Here is a 16870-nt window from a genome sequence, read left to right on the forward strand (position 1 = left end):
CTGCACAGCTTCACTCCGCCTTTGGCTGCTTGATGCAAAATTGAAGTTTCGGAGGCATAAAAACAAGAAAACAAAACAAAAGACTCTAAAATGCCCCATAAAAGCGAATGACAAACCTGTTATTTTCACCTTTTTTGTAACTGCATCTTTTAAACCAGAAAAGGTGCAGAATTTTACTGTTTTTTTTTTTTTCCTTAAAAATTACAACAAAAACATTTACATTTCTTGCATGCGGCATCGATTCCTGTCATCCCTGTTTATATATTCTCCTGCTCTGCAGGGCCCAGTTTAACTTTGTCCCTGTGTGTCCAGACCTGCACTGTTCTCACTGATCTCTCCTCCTTTGATAAAAGAATAAAAGTCGGTCACAAAAAACAAAGTGTGGCACAGCGGTAAATTCCAAACAGAAACGTGTTTTCTGCTGCGCAAGCAAAAAGTGTCTCTGCCGCTTTTCCTTCCCGCCGCTCGCTGACACTCGTCTGCTCCTGCTTCCCACAAAGGCTGGTGCCTCGAGACACCTGTGCAGGCTTCTGCACTTCTGTGCAGGTGTGTGTGTGCGTGTACATGTGTGTGTGCACGTGTGTGCACGAGCCATCTGCTCTGAGAATGAGAGCAGCGTGTGATGACAGGGCCGGCCAGTCGGCTCTAATTAAAGATCTCGTCTTAAAGCCGCGGTGCTGATGTTAGGGACGTTGCTGCAGCTGCAAGGTCACACACACACACACACACACACACACACACACACACACACACACACACACACATGCACACTTATATAATATTGAAGCCAAATACACACCTGGCCAAGGTGTGGGGTGGGGGTGACCCTGCAGGCGAGGCAAGACTGCATGCTGAGTCAGGCCAACAGCTGATCATTAGCTAACACGGAGGGGCTTCCCCCGCCCATGCAACCAGGCTGCGCTGCACCTGTGCACTGTGTTTAGAGCTCGCCTCAGTGAGCGTGTCAGGGAAAGGAGAGCAGCCGTCACTCAGCTTTCATCTTAGCCTTAGTGTCAGTGAAGAAGAATCAGGTCCGTCTCTCAGAGGCGATTTCTCGAAGACTGCAAGAGAAGATCAGCTTCCCCTGAAATGTGAAAACAATAAATGGTCAAATGTCTACTGTTGCGTATTAGATTTTTATTGTGTAGAAATGTGTTCAATGTGTTCAACGAGTTTGTTCAGAATCAGGAAAATTTCTGTAGCGTCTCTCTCCATTAAAGACTTCCAAAGCAGCGCAAACGATGATAAGATGTTTTTCACTGCAGTGAAACGAGATGCTCTTTGGTTCCATGGTGCGTTCAGTTCCGCCCCCGGAGGAGGGCGCAGTTCTGAAATGCTGGGATTCCGCGTTATGATCAGATAGTCTGAATCCCATTTTACGGGAAATACACACAGACTGCGGAAGCGTTTCGAGTGCAGTGAGTCTGACTCTGGGTTTAGTCGGAGATTTGCTTTTAAATTTCGACAAATACACTGAGAATAAAACACAGTCGCCGCCATCTCTTGTTTATTATAGTTTGGATTTAATATAGTTGTGTTCGCTTGTTTGTTCAGTCTGCCTGTTGGCTTACGATCAACTGGGCAACAAAGCAGCTCGCAAGTTGCACATAATGAATACTAACAAATGGATAAATCATATGTTGAGGTTAAAACTGAGCTTACCCTCTTTGAAACACCAGCAGTGAAGCTTCCTCGTTCAGTTTTAGCATCGTTTTGACATTTTACTGAGTTTGTGTCGTGGCTGCAGCTGCCAATCAGATCTAGTAGTTAACACCACACGCTGCGTTGTGTTAATTACACCCTGCCAACTTTCTTTGTGCATTTATAATAAGTCCCGTGTGAAAATCAGTCCTGATCAGTTGTGGATTCCCGAGTACAGTTTTTCTCAGACAAAATAAAGCTTTTATTGAGATGCGTTTCAAAATGCTTCTCCCGAACTTTGCTGCTTTTTCAAAGCTGAAAATCCATCCATCCAACCCCTGCCTGACCCAGCACATAAAAAAATAACTGAACAATTCAACAGCGATCCTCAACTGTACAGTGTTAGCCTTGTTAGCCGCCACCGCTAAAACTCACTCCAAAAGTGTAGGAAGTGCAGCTGGCAGGGTGGGATCGGCACCGTCCCCTTTCTTTTGAAATCAGCATTTTCTTCTGGCCATTTCTCTCCTTCCCGCCCGCCCACGGCAGACCAGACTTTTGGAACAGCCGAGTCTCCGAAAACACAGCAGTCGTCCCCTATGCTGCCAATTTAGGGGTTAACGACGCGATAGCGGTGTTTGACTAGCGGCCCGTTATCATCCCCCCGGCTGACCTCAGCAGCCCCACCGGGACCCAGCGCTGACATCACCAGCAAGCCTCAAGCAACGCAGCTGCTTGATAGTGGGACGGTGCACCGAGAGATCCTGAAGGTGGGCGTGAGAGTCACACTGGAGAACTGCAGTGACCCGGGCAGCGCACCAGAACAAATTCTGTGCTATCACGTGTGTCCGCGTGGGTTTTTTTTTTTGTTTTTGTTTTTTTGCAAAACTTTATCTCATAACTGTCAAGGATGGTTGATAGTGCAGCTAGAGAAATGGTTCACAGCTACAGTTAAAAAGGCCTGGGGTTTTCCTTCTTGTTTCCTTATTGTGGTGCTAGGGTGGCAGTGAAGTAACTAGAATAAATATAATTGGACCTAAAGTCATTTTAGTGCTGCCAAGACAAAGACACCTGGGGGAATTTCGGCCACAGGAAAAGTAGTTAAGGACACAGGTTTGTTGCACTCAATTAAGCAACAGACGTGGTTTTAAGATATATTTTTAAAAAATTTAAGACAATTATTTTAGAAATACTTTCAGACAGTTCACCTGTGGCGTTTAATTTCTTTTTCTAATAGTGTGTCACTTTGTCACAAATACTAGGGGGAAAAAAGGGGGAAATGGTTAAATGTCAAAATAAAGTAAGCCAAATGTTAAACAAAACAATCAAAGGCAAATATTTAAACAATTAAACAAGACAACCAATGCAAAATATTCAGACAAATTAGTTAACAAACCTTTCAAAGAAAGGAAACATGCAAACTCAATAATGACAAAGAAATTCACTAATCAGAATCCCCAACTACAGATGGTTAGTACAGATGATTATCCTTTAGAGGACAGTAACAAAGAGGGACAGCTTATTATAGCACCTCACTGATAAGCGTACAAGAGGACCGTGGCTACCTCATGAGCAAACCTCCTGTCCTGAGACGCAGACGGAACGTGTCATCACAGTGCATCAATTGCTGTTTTTCCCAACAATAACAGGAAAACAAAGTTTGGTTTGGTTTGGTTTTTAAATTGCGCCTTATGTCCATTCTGGAAATCAGCCCTTTGTGATGTGACAGAGAGAAATACCTTTCTTTGCTCAGTTCTTGCCTCTGAGACATCTCGTGGCCACTTTATTCTTTCAGAAGCGCTTATTTAAGAGTTGGCGGTGAGCGAAAACTCAACATTTTGCAGGAGCCTGTAAACAGATGGCTAAACATGTGGTTTTCTGGAGTTCTGTGGTGTTTTTTGTTGGTAAGTCATAGATTTGGGCTTCGGCTGCTCCACTGCTCACCTCATAGAAAGTAACATTCTTGTTCATAGAAAACATTTTTTCCAGCGTGTATGAACGTCACTCAGTAGAAATTCTGGACATAAGATTTCAAATGAGAAGTACTACTGTAGTACTGCAGCTACTGTATGCTAGCTTCTATCCTTTCATAATGCAGCGGTCGTTTTGCTGTTTCAAATAATCTTTTTCTTTTTTTCTTCGACACAAATACTGTTTTTGTCTTCAGTAGTTTTATTGTGAGGCAACGGTTGAATAGAATAGAATAGAATGATACAGAACGCCTTTATTAATCCCACATTGGCGAAATTTGCACCCTGTATTTTATTTCGGTTTGCTATCATTCGTAATTAGCGTCATGCAGTTAGCCTTCGTTCGCAGGCCAATGACTACGCACTGATAATAATTCCCCCCCCCCCCCCCCAAAAGAGTGTCCGCTCATAATGAGCACTACATTCAAACAGCGGGGCACCAGTGTGAGAGTAACTACAGACTCAGAGCTTAGTGGAGAACGCAGAGCTCCTCTTTCACAGCGAGGACCAGCTCAGCTGGGCCAGAAATCACTGGCACGGAGAACAACGGCGGCGGCTCCCGGAACCACTGACAGAGTCAGAGAGCATCGCGTGTCAGAGAGCATCGTGGTGCTGCGTAACTGCAGCGAGCCTCCCGAGACGATTCGACGACATCCGCCGCTCGCTCACCTGGTCCCAGTTTCTCCGGGAAGTGAATGTATTCATATCCTCTGACATTAAGACATTAAGTTTCCTGCATCTGTTAGCAAGTCCATTCCCAACTTTGTTCAAAGAAAAACCAAAACCAACACACACACACACACACATACACAAAAAGTACTTCCCACCGTGTATATGGTGTCCGAACATATGGAGCGTCTTCCCGGACTGGAAGCATTCCGAGCACGCTTCCCACTCAGATGCCGCATGCATGCTTATGTGCATGTGGTGAGTGGGATTCTCTGTGTCGCGGAGTAGTCTCTTGGCCACACACACACACACAATCATGTCATCCCTGTGAGGCAGTATTCAATCCATTCTACCTGTTGCGTCGCTGAGCTGCAGCTCGGGGAAAAGGTTACAGAAAAGAACAACTGGGAAACAGCAGATGGTGTCGCCGCTTTTTATTTATTTATTTACTGATCCATTGCTTCTAATTATCTGTTCCTGTGAAGTACGTGTCGAGGCACACACTCAAATGGGCTCTCACGTGGTCCTTTACTGCCCCCTTCAGATCAGACTGGGTAGTACAGTCGTGTCAGCGCAAACCTTTTTGATTTATTAAAAGGTCCGACGATGGATCATTTTTGAATAATTAATAACACACACACACACACACACACACACACACACACACACACACACACACACACACACACACATACAGAGAGAGAGAGAGAGAGAGAGAGAGAGAAAGAGAGAGATTTCGAGAAAACTGCACGTTTAGCCCTTTGTTTACAGCAAAATGTTGAGTTTTAGCTTCCCGCTAACTCTGAAACAATGAGAATGCCAGAAGATGGCCCTCAAAAGGGTATAATTTCTGCTTTGCTTTCTTTGCTAAAAGTTTAGCAAGGAAAACAAGTAAGGGATGGACTTTTGTAATTTTTGGCAGGATCAAGGCTCATATTTTTTATAGTGTTTAATAAAAAGATAAAAGTACATTTCCAGAAACAGAGATTGATCGCTTACTTTTGATTTATTAAAAAGAAAAAAAGGGTAAATTCTGAGGAAAACAAAGCTGCTCCAAAGGTTTAGCGTAATTAAGACCCAGAAATATTGAAAGTCCATCATATGAGTTTACAGACTACGTGCTGCAATGTACCTATCTTGTCTTTTTCTTGTCGATGCTCCCCGGTTGTTTGTCAGTGAGTCTGTCAGTGAGTCCACATTTGTCCTGCCACTGAGCTCAGTGAGGCGCCAAATCCTCCTGATATTACAGTGAATCACCGTCTGAAACCTCGCTGACGGCACGTCCCAAACATCCCACCGCTTCTAAATGGAGGGCAGAGCTCTGCTCTTCGGCACGCTCAAAATAACCTCTGCTCTTCATCCGAAACAAACACCGACCGTCAGAGCGGTAGAGCAGGTTGACTGGGAAACACTGGCCAGGACGTGTTGCAATTCATTGCAGGAAGGAACAGTGCAGAGCTGAAGGTGGCAACGATTCAAATGTTGAATTTCTCTTTGGGAGTGACCAGGATGGAGAAGACCAGGAAGAAGTCCTTGAGAGGGACAGCAGCACATGTTTGGATGTTAGATGGAGATGAAGCCAGAGATGGTTTGGACGTGTCCAGAGGAGAGACAGTGAATCCATCAGTAGAAGGACGTTGAGGTTGGAACTGGCAGGAACTAGTTCCAAGAGCAGAGAGGAGACTTGTGGATGAAGTGAAGGAGGACGCAAAGTTAGTTGGTGTGTGAGAAGAAGAGGAGGATGTAAAGGGTAGAAGAAGGCAGATTATTGGCTGTGGCCACCACTGGAGGGAACAACCCACTAAAGGTTCAACTGTTATGTTAACTAAACATAAAGATGTTTTGTTTTCTGTGGATTGTGAACCTGTGTGTGTGTGTGTGTGTGTGTGTGTGTGTGTGGGTGTGTGTGTGTGTGTGTAAGTATATATGTATATATTTATATATATATATATATATATGTATATATATATATATATATATATATATATATATATAGATATATATAGATATAGATATATAGATATATAGATATAGACATAGATAGATAGATAGATAGATAGATAGATAGATAGATAGATAGATAGAGGTTCTAGGAGGTTGATCCACTCGGTGTCAATGGTGTTGGATGTGAGAACTGCAGTCCAGAAACTTTGTTCATTCAAAGAACAACAAGGATGCCGGGCATCCAAAAAAACACAGACATTTCCGTTTGCGAGGGAGAAGAAGAAACACAAGGTTAATTAGCCGAGTGTTTGATGTACAAACCCGCAAAGTCTTATCAGCACTTCCTGAAATATGGGCCTTTTGTGCGGGGAATTTATGAGACGGCCATTGCTTTGTTTATTGCTCTTGGCTCTTTTCTGTGTTCTAACTAAAAAAAAAAAAAACTGACTGGGGTTAGCGCAGACACTCTGTTCTCTGGGCCAAGTTTAGATGTTAACGCCAGAAGCATAATAAGATATCACTTGGATGAAGCCGAGCAGAGTACATTTGGACATCCATCAACTACGGCTTGTTTTCGGTGGGAATTAATCCTCCCCGAGCTTCAAACACAAACACACACACACACATGCAGTTCACTGATGCTGAAAGGCCCCTGGAGGATGTCGGTGGGAAACTGTGTTCTTTCACAGTAATTCCAGTCGTCCCCGCTGTGCTTGTACTTCGTAGCGCCGGTGTGGGTATCCACAGTGAAACAAAAAAAAATGTAAATACAACTGAGCACCGCCATTGGTGTCTGTTGCTGCAGAACCGCTGTGGAAAAGCCTTTTAGGTGGCCACCAAGAGGAAGCAGAGATGAGTTCCTGCTGGTAAATGCGCACGTGTCACACAACTGTCTTTCTTCATTCTTATAGCACTTTTCATACAAAAAAAAATGCAACACATAGTGTTTGACAGAAAAGTACTAATCCTTCAAAATATAACAAGGTTCCTTTCCTCAAATACTACTTTACAATGTCAGAGCTACTGCGAAAACTATGATTATCATTATTATTTGAAGTACAACGATCAGTGATCACTACAACTAACCATAACTAATCTTAATTTGTCACAAAGCGGAAACACGCGCACACACACGGATCTAACAAGCCCGCCGCCACTCAGGCGCCACGCCGTGGACTGACAGGAGACGTGGCATTAGCCGCCGCACCTGCTGTGCTGCTGTTGTCGCTAATGGTGCTTCTGTGTTGTGTTCACAGGTGTTTTTGTTGTTATATTTTGAATGTCTGTAAAACCGGCCAGAGGGGAGTCGCTCAAGTAATAGTGCTGAAGTTATTCAGGTACTGCATTTAACCCTAACGGATTCTAGCATAACATAGCGGCAGCGCCTGTTCAGGGCAGGAATAGCTAAATACTATTCTGGAAAACTAGAAAATGGATCTGGCTGTTGATGAGAAAATAAACACAGAATATTAAAATATGCATCTAGATTTTTCTATTTCACATGGCCACCTTGTTCAAAGACGTGAAAGGTCCAGCACAGAAACACTTTTAGCATGAGGCTAAGAATGCTAAGATGCTGTTTTTTGGAGGTCTGTATCACTTTTCGGATAATTCATTTTAAAAAGCTGCTATGCTGGAGTCTTTGATGAAAAACAAAGACCACAAAATGTGCAATACAGGTTCTCTCATGTCAGGAAAAACGATTAGCGAGTCAGTGCTAGTTAACCAGAGTTGAGCTCTGGCGATATACTGTATTGTTGGACTCCGTCGTTATTGTGTGTTAAAAGTAAGGCTGAGCAGGCCTTCCTTGTGAGCGTGACCCTCCGTTCACATCCGCGAGCCTCGTTTGTAGCCGAGCACCACGGCGAACCTGGCCCTGTGCCTGACGCGTCAGTGGAAGTGGACGCAGGATTTTCTTGGACTCCGGAAACCCACCGACTTGGCAGATGAGAATCCATCCAGGAATCTACAGGAGCAGCGATGAAAAGTGGCTTCAGGCTAAGTTTCAGGAACAAATAACAGAAGCTGCGGCCATTGTGAAGCCTATCGGTGCGGAGTGAGCGGCCCTCAGCGGGTTTCCACCCATAAATACCAGAATGGGAGACATTGGAATAACAGGACTTGTCCTACTGGTGGCGTCCACGCCGCACAGCCCGGGACTCCTCTGTTTGTCTTGGCCGGCTGAGCTGCGCGGCTGATCGTATGATGTATATGCTCGTCCATGTGTTTTGCACGTAAGGCCTCAATGCACACACAATGTGCGCGCAAAGGTGATGCCTTTATTCCCTGAATCGAGGTTTGGAAGTCATTAAAAGCACAGATTAAGAAAAAAAAACTCTTCACATCTTTTTTACATCATACAAAGTACATACATTCGTTTTCCTGAACTTTCCAACACACTCCGTCTCGACCCGTCAACTGTTCTTCAATTAGAGTCAAATTGTGCTCAGTTTTGGTCACTCAGACCTGAAGTTTAACACACTTTCTCTCCAAGAGGTGGATTCTTGGAAATTCAGGTGGGCACATGCAGAATTATAAAGTGGATGACTTGTCGCTGTGATGTGTAAACGTAGATAGACGTTGCTCTGTCTTTGCTTGCATTCATTCATTTGGCATACACAATGAAGAGAAAGTGTTGCTACTCAGCTTTCCGACATATCACAAATTATGTTGTAGTTGTTCAGTTCTGCTCAGGTGGTGTTTTCGTTCACATTTAAGGTCAGTAATAACTTGATTTAACTGCTATGATTTCATTTTTTTTATTTATTTTTTTTATGTTCTCATCATGTCGTTGAGAACTACCAATTAGCATGCAAGCTTGTTCAAGTTAGAACATGCATCAGTTCGAATCAGGGCTGTCCATTTTGGAAATTCTACACGAGTATAATCTACCACCATGTTCTTTCTTTCCTCTTCGGACCTGGAACTGTGCACCTGTGCACTGGTGGCTTCACTCTACCAGCTTCTCCAGGAGTTGCTAGTCAGTGTCCTGTTAGCACGGTTTGGAGATCTGACACCAGTCTGAGGAGGTCAAACCCAGCGGTGGACATCCACAGAGTCTGCTGAGATCTGTATTTAACCCAACCTCTGGCAGATTTATTAACCTTGGCACGGCAGCAGATATCTGAATAATGTTTCTCTACTTGACTCGCTGTAGACGGCAGAGCGCACGGTTGCATCCATTCATCACTGGGCTTGTTTCGCAACAGAACAGCGAGACTGAAAGTTGGTGGAGCGACATGTTGGACTCCTGTCAGCTTGTTGCACTGACGTTCACCCGCTCCGTGTTGTTAATAATAAATCAAAATGAATGATAGTAAATCATGTTGACAAACAGGAAAAAAAATGTAAACCAGCCACATCTGCAGATGATAAAAATGAAATTGCAAGAAAATCCCTTAAAGTTTGACTGTATGTTGGGATGTCAGTCTGTTTAATCCCTAAACTCAGCTGGATTAAGCCCACAAGGGAAAGTCTTGATGACGTGAGGGGGCCTGCGTGTCGTTTCACACTGTGATCGTGTATCACTGTTCTCAGGACTCACCAGGGACAGTGCAAGACAACTGGGTCTGTTGAGTAACCGTGCATCACATCTGGATCTCTAAGATTTTAATTCTGAAATCTGACTCATTCGTCTTGTCACCCTCTAATAGAAATATTCATAAAAGGAGCAGCCGGAGCACAAGTGACGGGTTTCTGGACTTCTGGCAGCTCAGGCAGCATATTCCTGTTTTACAGTCTACTGTAAATGCTTCTTGGATGACAAATTCTGACTGTTTTCTTTGTTGCTCGGCGGCAGTTGGATTTACAATATGATCTCTGCATTAATAGCTTGCATGTATGCTCAGGAAAACCAACACCCTGAGTTTCGTTTCGTCTTGTCTAGTCTCTTCAAGTCATCTACCACCTATCCAGAGCCAGGGTACAGCAGCAGTGTCCTGAGGAAGGAAGCCCAAATTGCCCTCTCCCTGGCCCACCACGAGCTCTAGCAAGGGCAGCCGGGAGACATGGTCCCTCCAAGGGCCTCCTCCCGGTTGAGTATGCCCGAAACTTACCCAGAGAGAATGTAAGTTTCTATAACCTGGGATCAGACTGCCAATGCCCTCACCCTGGACCTCTGGCCAGTCCACATTCCACTGGACCCGTAATGTTCCTCCTACGGTTGATGGGTGCTTCAGGATGAGCCCAGTCGGGCCCCACAGGCATAAGCAAGGCCACTAGGTGTTCACCAGTGGCCCCCTTCTCCAGGCCGGGGCCCGATGATTCTGCCCAATGGCAGAGTGTACTGTGTTCTGCTTTCACTTGTCGTTGGGTAATCTAAAGCTCTAGTTGTAAAGCCCTTCAACTTGGACTAATTTGCCATGGAAGACCCTACCAGGGGCAAAAAGCCCCTGACAACATAGCCCCTAGGATCCTTAGGGCACATTGACCCCTAGACCACGGTAACTTGGCAGTCCCTGGAGGAGTTTCGTTCCTTCATCCTTTTGCCCCTTTCCACTAAAACTGTGCCGCTGATGCAAGAAGAAGCAGAAGAAGGAAAAAGAAAAGGTCTCTGAATCATTAATCAAAGGCGGCCAGCACATTTCCAGTAATTGTTTGTCAGTAAAGCAACTGTGAAGATTAAACTGCCATCATTTTCTCAAAGTTTGAACACTTTCCCTCTTGTCTAAATAGGCACAATGATCGTCACTCAGTGAGGTTTTTGCAGCGGGGAGAACTTGATCTGCACTCCCCAGCAACCCCAGTGCTGATAAACATTCCTACAACGCAATTATCCATTTGAAAAAAAAACAAAAGTCAAAAAGCAGCAGAAGTCAAAAAGCAGCAACTGCTTCCAAAAAGTGGAGTTTGGCAGTAGCGGAACACTTGGTGGTCATTAATTAAGTGTAATTACAGTCAAACTGGGCTGTTATCAGCTTCTCCTTGGTTGAAACTCGAGATCCTTCGCCACATTTGGCCACAGCCCGTCCCACTTACACTTTATGTAAACACTTTATATATTTCTTCCCATATGAGTGTCTACACACACAAACATACACATGGAGGATCTGCTAGCCCTGACGCTCAGGGCGCTTGCCTGTCTCAGATTGTTAATGGAGGCTTTGCAAACAAACCACAATTAAAGTCAGAGAGGAAAACGGCTTTGCAGCAGGTTTTGTGCTTTCTGCTTCTTTCTTTTTTGCGTCTTTGCTGGTAGAAAAAAGCACATTTTAAAAGTTTGAACGATTCAGGTGACGCCTTAACTGAGCATTTGCCAAATCCAGTGGATTTATTTCATGTTACCAACTAGTCTCTGGAAAACTAACACATATGTCTACCAAAAGAGTCACCTTTGACCCACGATGAAAGCAGGGACCAGTTTTGAAGACTTCCGAGATATTCTTCACAGGAATGTGTCGGGTTTGATTGAAGAGCTCCATGTGCCAGTTAACTGACATCACTTTCTCAGGACTGAATCCTGAATTTTTTGGACTGTACATCATCCAATTGCAACCAATGCATATTTTAAAGACACCAGTACAGGATGAGTTCCCTTCCAGGAGTCCTGAGGATGAAAGAGTGCAGAGACCTCGCCGTCCAGAACTAGAGTCCCATTAGGAGCTCAGCGCAATAGTGGAGGAAAGAGAGGAGGGTGATGATGAAAAATGGATGTATGTGGTGGACGTGTTCCATATGGAACTCTCCCTGGGAGCAACAATCCTGGATCAGGTTCCCAAATCCCACTTGTATGGACCATCAGCAGGAAGACAAGAGAACTGACCACAAGTCAGCATCTACAGTTTCTTCTCGCTCTTCCATTATGCTTTTCTTTTGTATCGCATTCCACATACTTTCATGTATGTATTTTTCCACATGAGACTAAAGGAACCTTTGTGTGACAAAGTTCTGTGTCAATCAGCTCGATCAACTTGATTTTTTACTAGCAACAGCTAGTATGGATGGAGTCAACGTGATGTCATCAATTGGTTTGCGAATACCCGTTCTGAACCCGTTGTGTTCACATTTAGCCCCATCTTGAGATTCTGTTTTGAAACCAGAATAGTCCATATTTGGAGGTGTGGACAACACCCACCCACCCGCCACTGGGCATGGCTATAGTTTAGTAGCCACAACCCACTTACTACCATTTTTAATTGAAATTAAACCAAACTGGAGTCACGTCTAGTGGGGGTGCGAAACACCGGGCGGGAGGGAGACGGGGCGCCCGGGTGAACTAATGTTTTCACGTCGGAACTTTTTCCACGGCGGAACAATTAACAAAAAGTGTTCAGTAGGTTGTAGCTAAGAAAAACGCTGCTCAGGTACCCAGGATGGACAAATATTTGACAGGGACGAAAAGAAGAATTCAGGAGTCCGGCGGCGGCCAAGTGCTCTTTAATGTTGGGCACTTTTGGCTGTAGAATCGTTCTGCGAGTAGCTGCGGGACGATGGTGTCGTTCACGCCAGACTTGAAGCGGGGTGCACCTCCACGGCCGGCTCGCGCCGCACAGTGATCGTTTCGGCATCTGGTCTATTTTGAAGTGAAAGGATTGTTCTTGTTTAAAAAGTAATGTTCAGGATTTGATGTCACAAAGAGTGATTTGCTAAAGTTATTTATTTGTAGAATAAAATGATTTCATAAATGAAGAGAAAAGTGAAATGAATGTAAAATTAATGTTCATGATAAAAAAAAAAAAAAAAAGAATGTTGGTTTTGATACCACAAAAAGTGGTGTGCCAAAGGTAAAACATTATTTGCACATTTATGTTGTTTCAGTGAATTTGAAAAAAACTATTGGGGGGCATGAAAAATTTTCTTCCTCTAAGGTGGGGCGTGCCACAGATAGTTTGAGAACCACTGCCCTACTGCCATGCAAGTCTATGGGGTCAAAAGTCAACTTTGTCCTAGAGACATGGGGCCACTTGCAGGTTCATCAGGATCCCTCAAGACACAGCCACGTCAAATTTGGGGCTTCTAGCCCATGAGGAACCCCGAAACCCTAACCCTAATTCCAGCAGTAACCCTAACCCTAATTCCAGCCTTATCGCTAACCCTAATGCCATGCAAGTCTATGGGGTCAAAAGTCAACTTTGTCCTGGAGACATGGGACCACTTGCAGGTTCATCAGGATCCCTCAAGACACAGCCACGTCAAATTTGGGGCTTCTAGCCCATGAGGAACCCTGAAACCCTAACCCTAATTCCAGCAGTAACCCTAACCCTAATTCCAGCCTTATCGCTAACCCTAATGCCATGCAAGTCTATGGGGTCAAAAGTCAACTTTGTTCTAGAGACATGGGGCCACCTGCAGGTTCATCGGGATCCCTCAAGACACAGCCGCGTCAACCTTCTAGCCCCAAATTTGGAGGGGGGGCATGAAAGATTTTCTTCCTCCAAGGTGCGGCGTGACAGAGAGACAGAGAGAACGTTTGAGAACCACTGCTATAGATGAATGTATATTATCTATTTTTTTAGAACAATAATCTTGGATAACTTCAAATGAAACTTAAAATATCTCCTTGTTGACTCAATTGGAATTTTACATTTAGATTTAAAATCATATTGTGAGATGTAAGTCAAATCTATATTTTTTTAAATGAACAAATAAAAGGCTTTGCAGGTTTTCTTATTCTGTCCATTTCAAGGTTGTTTTGTTTTGCTATTATGTGGAAGCCGTTCAGGAAGTGGAGTTTCTCAGCCACGTGTGCAGTTTATCCTGACCTGTGGCTTTTCATGGTTTCTCATCTTTAGTGCTGTAGCAAGTAAGTAGCTGAAACTCTTTCTTTCCCCCACTTCCAGCTAAAACTACCAGACGTCGCAGTGTTGCGGTCAAGGAAAATGGAAAGAACAAATTGAAGCCGATAGGCAGAGATCCAGTCTTTCCTCGCGTCATTTGCCGCCGACATTTCTCAAACCAGTGACCAGTTTATTCAAATAAAGAGCGCAGAAAAATGTTGCGGCCGATGTGCGGTTCTGATAGCAGACCACCGCAATAATGGGCTGGTAGCATGATGTATGAGCCAATTTAAATAACATAAACCCCCTCCTTATGTGCAGCCTTCACACACGCACACACACACGCACGCACACACACATGCACACAATACATATATAAACACATAACCTCCACATGTTTGCACATAGTGTTGCTGCACATCTGCGCTCAATGTGGCTTCATACTTTCTCTGGTGCCACTGCAGGCGTGGCTACAACAACTGGGCTACTTCAGTCTATTTGGCGAGTCCACCTTAATCTGCCTCAGCCGAGCTGCAGGAGCCAGAGGATGTTGGCACAAAGCAGTAGAAGACGGAGATGGAAGTGCACATTTTCCCCTGGTGATAACCCTCCTGTTCCCCCATTTCACAGCTTAACCTGTGACCGTATCCGGCTGCAAAGTGAAAGGTTGGGACAGGCACACGGTTAAGGATGCTTTACTCTGTGTGTTTGGACGTGCTAAAGTCAAAGGCGGCAGCAAAGCGCGTCTGTGTTCCTTCATTGTATACCATAAATACTATTAATCTTACTTCTAGGACTCTTGTATGTTTTGACACTTGCACAAAAGCAACATTAGAATTCATTGGGAGTTTTGTTTGTTGCTATTCTAAAAAAAATTAAAAAGTGCTAATTTTAGGTCTAACTTGGCGCCCTAGCTGACAGCTTGATCAACTGCATACAGCAGCTATTTTTGTAAGTTTGCTCAACAAAATAATTACAGACCTTAAAATGACTCATTTCATTCATGTGTTTGGTTTTAACTGAAATACTACAGAATGATATTTTTTGCTTTTGATAATTTTAAGTGTGGGCGATGAGTCAGTAATTCTGGAATTTGACAGTTCATTTTCTGGTAAAATAACATGTCAGATAGAAATGCTTTACTCATCCTTGGGGTTTCATTTTGAATCCTTTTCTGGCGGACAAATCCGCAGAAAGAGGTTCTGAAGCAGGAAGAAATGAACTTGGAGGGTGATTTCATGAGCCTCCTGCGTCGAATTCGAAGCAGAACAGTCGGATTTCTTCACTGCCAGCTGAGCGAGTTGATAACTGCGTAAGAGTATCTATTTGCTGTGCGTCAGAGACCCATGGCGAGCTGCGCTGCTGTGTTCAACTCGGTTCTTGCCAAAGCTACTTAGGAGTGGAGGAAAGCCTTTAGCCTTTAACGCAATCATTTGCTCCTCCAGTAAATCAGCACTATGGAGTTTTTTCCCACCTTAAAAGGATTCATTGATTTATACTGAGGAAAATGGCACCCTTGTTGCTGACACAGCACCCCCTACTGTCCTGGTAAAAGCCTCTGAATATCACTGCAGCTACTTTTTTTTCATTTCTTTCCTTCTCCAACAACCTAATCTTTGTTATCTCTGACACCATTTGAACATACAAAGGCGAGTGAGCACGCTGGCGTCTTAAAGCCAGGCAAAGGTTGTTGATGTTGGCGTATTCATGCAACAGGGTGCAACTGTGCCAGGTTACTGGGGGGACTGTTGTAATAGCAGCAGTGTCGTTTTCTCAGTTCCAAGTCAGCAAATTATAAAACAATTTTGAAACTTTAATTCTAAAGTATAAAAAAAAACGACAATAGCTTCACGTTGATGAGGAAATTATTGGGAAATTGTCGCTGCCTTTGAAGCACAGACTCCAGTTGGCTCTCCAGGCTCCAGCCACTCAACCGCTGTCTTTGAGCTGCTTCCTCGCTCTCTTCTAAAGCCCATCTGCCATCAATTTCCTCAGCCCTGGCCTCTTTCCTTGCGTCACTGCCACCAAAAATGGCAGCATCCGCTGGCACCAGGTTGTTTTTGCACCCTGCTTTTGTTTGTGGGGTGGAGGTGCTCTCTGACTAACGGGAAGTGTTGCGCTACTTTGGAGTGTGTGAGCAGAGCCTCGAGGCAGCTTGAAAAGAACTTGCGTGCAATCTTTGACAAAAGCGAACAACAGCTGCGGCAATGATAGCGCAATGAAAAAAAAGGGGGGGCAACTAATGTAATACCACCTCAACAGGCACACACTCCATTGAGTTCAGGCCAAAGCACCAGTGGCCGACACTTATTCAATCCAACGTGAATGTGTTTGCACAAGAAAACTCTGGCCCCACAGTGCACAGCAGAACGCAGGTGGCCGATCACGATAAGGAAAAAAGGCTTAATAAGGATCAGGTGGATGTTATGAAGCAACTACTCTGCTTCAGGAATTGGGCGATCAGAAATATCATCTAAACCGCAATAATTTTGCGAGATGAAGTAGCGTCTGGCTGGCTTAATGGCAGAAAGGTTGGGTGGGTACGCCAAGCGGGAGGGGAGACGGCATGTAGGGCTCTGACACAGAAAAGGGGGGTGGGGGGGGGAGTGGCCCAGGAGGTTGAGCCAAAACTGAAAGTTGTCCTCGTTCCTCCAGGTCGAAGCTGCAGGTGAGTAAACTATTCGGTGCAAGAGCTGCAAAAAAAAATATCCAGCATCACCGTGACTGTCTTGCCAGTCCTTTATTACTGAGGTATGTTCACAGAAATTGCACATTTTGCAAACGGTGAAAAATTTTGGATGTTCTTCCATTAAACAAATACCTTCTTAAGTAGGGCCAGTTCCTCATTTGCTGGAAAACCGAAGCAGGAAATCCTCTGGTCCCGATTGGACCAGCACTAAAAGCAGATCCTGTAAGAGCCTTAATGTCTCTGTT

This window comes from Nelusetta ayraudi, unplaced genomic scaffold (assembly GCF_046127955.1).
Source record: "Nelusetta ayraudi isolate G7.1 ecotype Tasmania unplaced genomic scaffold, CSIRO-AGI_Nayr_v1 ptg000042l, whole genome shotgun sequence".
Taxonomy (NCBI): Eukaryota; Metazoa; Chordata; class Actinopteri; order Tetraodontiformes; family Monacanthidae; genus Nelusetta; species Nelusetta ayraudi.